This window comes from Alosa pseudoharengus, unplaced genomic scaffold (assembly GCF_046254945.1).
Source record: "Alosa pseudoharengus isolate Yale_2024_CS ecotype anadromous, Long Island Sound unplaced genomic scaffold, YU_APseudo_1.1 YU_APseudo_1.1_scf_5, whole genome shotgun sequence".
Lineage (NCBI taxonomy): Eukaryota > Metazoa > Chordata > Actinopteri > Clupeiformes > Clupeidae > Alosa > Alosa pseudoharengus.
The window spans coordinates 42,128,674-42,136,173 of record NW_027468837.1 but is presented as its reverse complement, the minus strand read 5'-3'; positions in this window follow the sequence as shown (position 1 = coordinate 42,136,173).

Below are 7,500 nucleotides of genomic sequence, written 5' to 3'. Positions count from 1 at the left end.
TGTGTATGTGTTTTCCTCATGTGTGGATCTCATCATCACTGTGTGTGTGTGTGTGTGTGTGTGTGTGTGTGTGTGTGTGTGTGTGTGTGTGTTTTCCTCATGTGTGGATCTCATCATCACTGTGTGTGTGTGGTGTGTGTGTGTGTGTGTGTGTGTGTGTGTTTTCCTCATGTGTGGATCTCATAGTCACTGTGTGTGTGTGTGTGTGTGTGGTGTGTGTGTTTTCCTCATGTGTGGATCTCATAGTCACTCTGTGTGTGTGTGTGTGTGTGTGTGTGTGTGTGTGTGTGTGTGTGTGTGTGTTTTCCTCGTGTGTGGATCTCATAGTCACTGTGTGTGTGTGTGTGTGTGTTTACCTCGTGTGTGGATCTCATAGTCACTGTGTGTGTGTGTGTGTATGTGTGGTGTGTGTGTGTGTGTGTGTGTGTGTGTGTGTGTATGTGTGTTTTCCTCGTGTGTGGATCTCATAGTCACTGTGTGTGTGTGTGTGTGTGTGTTTACCTCGTGTGTGGATCTCATAGTCACTGTGTGTGTGTGTGTGTGCGGTGTGTGTGTGTGTGTGTATGTGTGGTGTGTGTGGTGTGTGTGTGTGTGTGTGTGTATGTGTGGTGTGTGTGGTGTGTGTGTGTGTATGTGTGGTGTGTGGTGTGTGTGTGTGTGTGTGTGTGTGTGTGTGGTGTGTGTGTGTGTGTGTATGTGTGGTGTGTGTGGTGTGTGTGTGTGTGTGTGTGTATGTGTGGTGTGTGTGTGTGTGTGTGTGTGGTGTGTGTGTGTGTGTGTGGTGTGTGTGTGTGTGTGTGTGTGTGTGTGTATGTGTGGTGTGTGTGGTGTGTGTGTGTGTGTATGTGTGGTGTGTGTGTGTGTGTGTGTGTGTGGTGTGTGTGTGTGTGTGTGTATGTGTGGTGTGTGTGTGTGTGTGTGGTGTGTGTGTGTGTGTGTGTATGTGTGGTGTGTGGTGTGTGTGTGTGTGTGTGTCGTGTGTGTGTGTGTGGTGTGTGTGTGTGTGTTCTCCTCATGTGTGTATCTCATCGTCACTGGGCTACTATTTCCATAGAGTGCTGCTGTTCATTGACTAGTATAATAATTCTGTTGTGTTTTCATTGCCGTATTACATTGTATTGTATTACATTTTAAACACTTTTAAACACTTTAAACACTTTTAAACACTTTTAAACATTTTAAACACTTTTAAACACTTTTAAACATTTTAAACACTTTTAAACACTTTTAAACACTTTTAAACACTTTTATGCTTTTCTGTGTTTTACGTTTTCTTTTGTATAATTTAATTTTTAAACTATTTGTTGACTATTTGTTGACTATTTGTTGACTATTGCCCTTCTATGCTTTTATTAGGTTTTTCATGTTATTAGCTATGCCTGTTTGCTTGTGTTTATGTAAAGCACACTGTGTATGAAATGCGCTATATAAATAAAGGTAACTAGCCTGGAAACTCCAGATCCTGGTAATGTAGAAAGATTAAGGGTCTGGCCACGAATAATAAAATTCCCAACTCGAGGGGCGGCACCAAGCATGCATTTGAAAATCTAACTGCACGTAATTGGATAACACTACACCAATGTCTACTGACTGATTGGTTGCATGCGCTGTCATCATCTGTTTAGCTCGCCTCATGGCCCGCCTATATCAGATACACCGATGTGATTGGTTCCTCGCGATGCAAGGGGTAAAAGTAGCATGCATCATTACTCAATTCAAATTGTGCTCTCGCAAGAACTCTGGAATTCCAGGGTAAAGGTTTTCTTTAACTTGATGTAACCTGCGTTGTGTTGAACCTGCGTGATTCAGCCCTGCACACGCCCGGACTCGAACCAGCGAAACAGCAGCACCTCGGTTTGGGAGGCGAGCGCGCTAACAATTGAGTCAATAGCCCAGGCTACTGGCTCGCATGCCAACAGCACTCTTGAGGCGTCGGGGAGTGAGGTTTACCAACGTTCCACAAGCACAGCTAAGCTAGCTGGCATCCGTTACACTGACTTGACTAAAACAACAGAAGAAGAATAAAATGTAGAACATGTCAGTCTCTCCCCGTGTGTTAATAAATATGCCCCCCTCCCACACACATACACTCAAACATACACATGTTTATGCCATGTTTCGGAGTGTGTGTGTGTGTGTGTGTGTGTGTGTGTGTGTGTGTTTATGCAATGTTTAGGAGTATTACAACAGCTGACCCCCCACACACACACTCACTCACACACTCATGTGTATGTGTGTGTCCTGCAATGTCCTCTCCTGTGATGTCTAGGGGTATTACAACAGCTGACCCCCCACACACACACTCACTCACACACTCATGTGTATGTGTGTGTCCTGCAATGTCCTCTCCTGTGATGTCTAGGGGTATTACCACAGCTGACCACCAGAGGCCCCCATGTCCTTCAGAGTGAGGTGCCCCCCTTCCCCTGATGCTGTAGCACAGACTGTGTGTGCGTGTGCGTGCGTGTGTGTGTATGTGTCTGATTGTGTCCATGCGTGTGTGATTGTGTGCGTGTGTGATTGTGTGCGTGTGTGTGCTTGCATGTGTGTGTGTGTGTACATGCAGACGTGTGTGTGTGTGTGTGAGATGCCCCATATTAAGGCCTCTATATTAGACCTCTACAAAAGAAACACCTGACAGTGAAATAACCTGCTTGACCTGACACCAGTAGAAATGTAGCCTACACACACACACACACACACAATGTTGCCTACACACACACACACACACAATATAGCCTACACACACACACTACACACAATATAGCCTACACACACACACACATACACACAATATAGCCTACACACACACACAATATAGCCTACACACAATATAGCCTACACACATACACACACACACAATATATAGCCTACTACACACACACACACACTACACACAATATAGCCTACACACACACACACAATATAGCCTACTACACACACACTACACACAATATAGCCTACACACACACACACACACACACACACACACACACACTGCACACAATATAGCCTACACACACACACACACACAATATAGCCTACTACACACACACACACGCTATAGCATACCGTATACAGTATCACCCCACAATTGCTAATATATTATATTAGCCCAGCATCAGTGCTCAGATGTTAACAAAGACAGACTGCCGCAAGTGTGTATTTTAGTATGTGATCTTAATCTATAACAAAACAAACCATGTCATTGGCTCCATGTTGACATTGCTAACTCATTGCTATCCAGGCCAGCAGTAACATTAACGTCTGGGGCCTCATTTATAAAGCGTTCTTACGCACAGATTTGATCTTAGACCGTGCGTACGCTCAAATCCATGCCAACGCTCAGATTTATAAAAACCGTCTTTGACGTGGAAAAGTGCTTATCTCCACGTCAGGTTCAAACTTGACGTACGACCATTTCCTTGTGGTAATGCCGGGGTACTGCAGGTAATCTGAGGTCTAAGTGCGATGCATTTTCAAAATTCCAAGACCAACGATCTCATGTCTTTCTTTGCCATATGCATGATCAATATCAGAAGATTTTTAAAGACGTTTTTGGACGCAGCTTAATGTTTCATGGTTTGGCATAAAACTGCTAATGAGAACTATAGCCCACTTAAGAAAGTGAAAAAAACGTATAGCTTACTTATTTCATAATATCTAAAAAACACCAAGACCTACGATGGAATGATTGAAACATTCTTACAGGTGATCTAGTATATTTGGTGTTCTCACCAATCTAATATTGACCATAAAATGTCCAATTACCCTCGTTTAGGAGATGTAGTGGTAAAATAAGCGATCTCGGTGAGGTGGACTGCGCCATGCGGTATCGGATTTTTAAAAAAGACATTCGTACATGTTTGATAATGGTGGAGGTTATTATGCAGTATTGGGAATAGGCCTATAGGATAGTATTGGATAATAAAGTTTTGAATGTTAAAAGTGAATAAACTCTTTTGAGAGGTGGATAAACTAAAAGGTGGGTAGGCCTAAACTCTATTTCTGAAATTGCAGAGGTGGATAAACTGCGTTTACTCGCGTTTAGCCTCCACTACATCCTAATTTGCATAATAACATCCATTAAATTCCCAGCTCCGTAACAGAAAGGTAATATTTGAATGTAAGCTATACAATGTAGGCTATAGATATTTTATATCATATACAGTATAGCCTACACAACCAAGGGACGGAAGTTATCCTCTGGCATCTTCATATTTAGTGTTGCGTCGGAGTTGCGTAAAGAGGTGCAGAGCGTGCACCTGTTTGCTTTTTTTGACTGGCGGTGCCCAAGATCAGATGACAATACGTGAGTTGGATAATGTAGGCTAAAATATAAAGGTAGGCTTAAAGCAAACAATAAAGGACAATGTTTAAGCCATTGGACATTATTGAAAGAAAACGATAGCAAAGATATGCAGAATGAATGAATAATGACCGGCGAACTAGGCTACTTTTTCAGCAAAAACATAGCCTATCCTAAAAGAAACGTTAAGCCTACATGACATATCACGCTTAATTTAGTCCTCTGTTTTGTAGACTAAATCAGCATATTACCCTGGGTCATTTTGGAAACGTACAGTAGCCTACTGTACCATAACGTACAGGATTATGCTGTAGGCCTAGGTCTTTCCTTCATATGGTAGGCCTACCCAAATTTTTTTTTCAACAAAGTAGGCCTAAACATAGGCTACTAAATGTTGATTATTCACATTACTGCAAGCAAAAGGAATGAAAGCGAGCAGAGGACAATGGACATGGATGCATACGATCGCTTTCCAGAAAGCTTTGCTGGAAAAAAAACATAATTAGTTAAGCTATTCGAACTGACGCATATAGGCTAGTTAACATCAGATGGCATAGGCTAGGCCTATACAATGTTTTCAATATATAATTTTACATAGGCTACAGCTTTTAGGCCATTGATTTCATTAAAACATATGCTAATGATATTGATGAGGGGGTGTTTACCAGGCGGAGACCTAGAACCATCCGGCTGCGCACAAGTTGACGTTCATTTGTGATTTATAATGGGCACATCTGGAAGGGTGGCGTACGCACGTTTTTTTGTGCGTACGTTCGTGTTCTCTGAATCACACGTACGATCATTTCAGAAATGATCTAAGATCAAATGAAGGATGGTTTCTACGCAACACTTTTATAAATGAGGCCCCTGAAGATGGGTGCAAAAGGTGGCCTATCCATATTCTACATTAACGTCTGAAGATGGGTGCAAAAGGTGGCCTATCCATATTCTACATTAACGTCTGAGGATGGGTGCAAAAGGTGGCCTATCCATATTCTACATTAACGTCTGAAGATGGGTGCAAAAGGTGGCCTATCCATATTCTACATTAACGTCTGAAGATGGGTGCAAAAGCTGGCCTATCCATATTCTACATTAACGTCTGAAGATGGGTGCAAAAGCTGGCCTATCCATATTCTACATTAACGTCTGAAGATGGGTGCAAAAGGTGGCCTATCCATATTCTTCCATTTTGAAGAAAACTGCTCCAAGGTCCTCCAGTTCTCATTTCCCTTCCACTTCTGTGTGTCACTTTTACACTTGCTAAACATTGGGCTGCTAATATCTCATTCCAGTAGGCCTATCCAGACACCACAGGCATTGGGCTGCTAATATCTCATTCCAGTAGGCCTATCCAGACACCACAGGCATTGGGCTGCTAATATCTCATTCCAGTAGGCCTATCCAGACACCACAGGCATTGGGCTGCTAATATCTCATTCCATAGGCCTATCCAGACACCACAGGCATTGGGCTGCTAATATCTCATTCCAGTAGGCCTATCCAGACACCACAGGCATTGGGCTGCTAATATCTCATTCCAGTAGGCCTATCCAGACACCACAGGCATTGGGCTGCTAATATCTCATTCCATAGGCCTATCCAGACACCACAGGCATTGGGCTGCTAATATCTCATTCCAGTAGGCCTATCCAGACACCACAGGCATTGGGCTGCTAATATCTCATTCCATAGGCCTATCCAGACACCACAGGCATTGGGCTGCTAATATCTCATTCCAGTAGGCCTATCCAGACACCACAGGCATTGGGCTGCTAATATCTCATTCCAGTAGGCCTATCCAGACACCACAGGCATAAGATGTAAAAACATTCCAGCATGTTGTAGCTGTCACGATCCAAGGATGGCAAGACGCAAGTGCGAGGCAATTTAGAAGTTTTATTCTTGAAACTGGCTTCACAAAGACACTTGACAAAAGTCACAATAAACAACACCAGAGCAATCTGTCTCAGTGTAGCAACCAGTAGACTTTGCAATGTGCAAGCCAAACTAAGGGGCTAGGAGGTGAAGGCAAACTATACAGGTGCAAGCCAAACTATACAGGTGCAAGCCAAACTATACAGGTACAGACCAAACTACGGGGCTCAAATACAACTACAAATAAGTGGACACAGGTGCAGGCAAACTATACAGGTGCAGGCAAACTATACAGGTGCAGGTAAACAAGTGAACACAGGTGCAGTCCATAAGTGATCAGTAGGTGGGCGATGCTAAACGTCGAAATGTCATTGGGCTTCACGAGTAATGAGTAATTGAAGTTGTTACAGTAGCGAATGACAGGAAGTGCGATCATTAGACATTTACCATTCCCAGCTAGGCGTTGTTCCACTAACTAACTCCAACCAAATTAAACAACGTTCAGGTAGAATGTTTTATGTGTAACTAAACACTCCTGTTTGGAACATCTCAATAAGAATTAAAACACAATGATAATTCTGTTTTGGCCGTCCTGATGGGACCACATGCATCTATATTATATTTTACCACATCTGCTCGCAGACCACATGGGATAGCTTGCAGACCACCAGTGGTCCCCGGACAACACTTTGAGAAACACTGCTCTAAGCTAGATGACACTTATTAGCCCATTATTGCTAATTATATTGTATTGCTATCATAGCCTATTAATTTAAAGTTAAGGCTACTATTATAATGGTGTGTTGTATACAAACAGCGTAGTTAGTGTACAGCTTATTTATTTAGCCCCTACCTCAGATTACATGTATAACCAAGGTATCATTTGAAAGTGTATTATAATACTACACACAATTCATCATTTATTATGCATTTGTAACTTATTAACTATTAGTAAATGGCTTGTTCATCATTTGTAAAGTATTGCTCATACATTATTTCTCATCAGTAAAGCATTTGTACACAGTTATGAATGGTTTGTTCATAGTAAATAAGCCTATATATAAAAAATATGTTTATAAATAATGTTTAATACTTAATAAATGATACAATAATAATTTGATGATGTAAGCACATAAGCACAAATGATTAGTTAGGATGTGGATACATGTTTTAGAAACCACTTCCTAATACTATAATTCATGATTAACTCAAGAGTTACAAGTGATTAGTTAATGATATTTTGAGCTCATCTAAAGTGAGGACTTTCATGCGTTGCAACACATTTTCAAATGAGTTGTAAAGGTTGATTTACA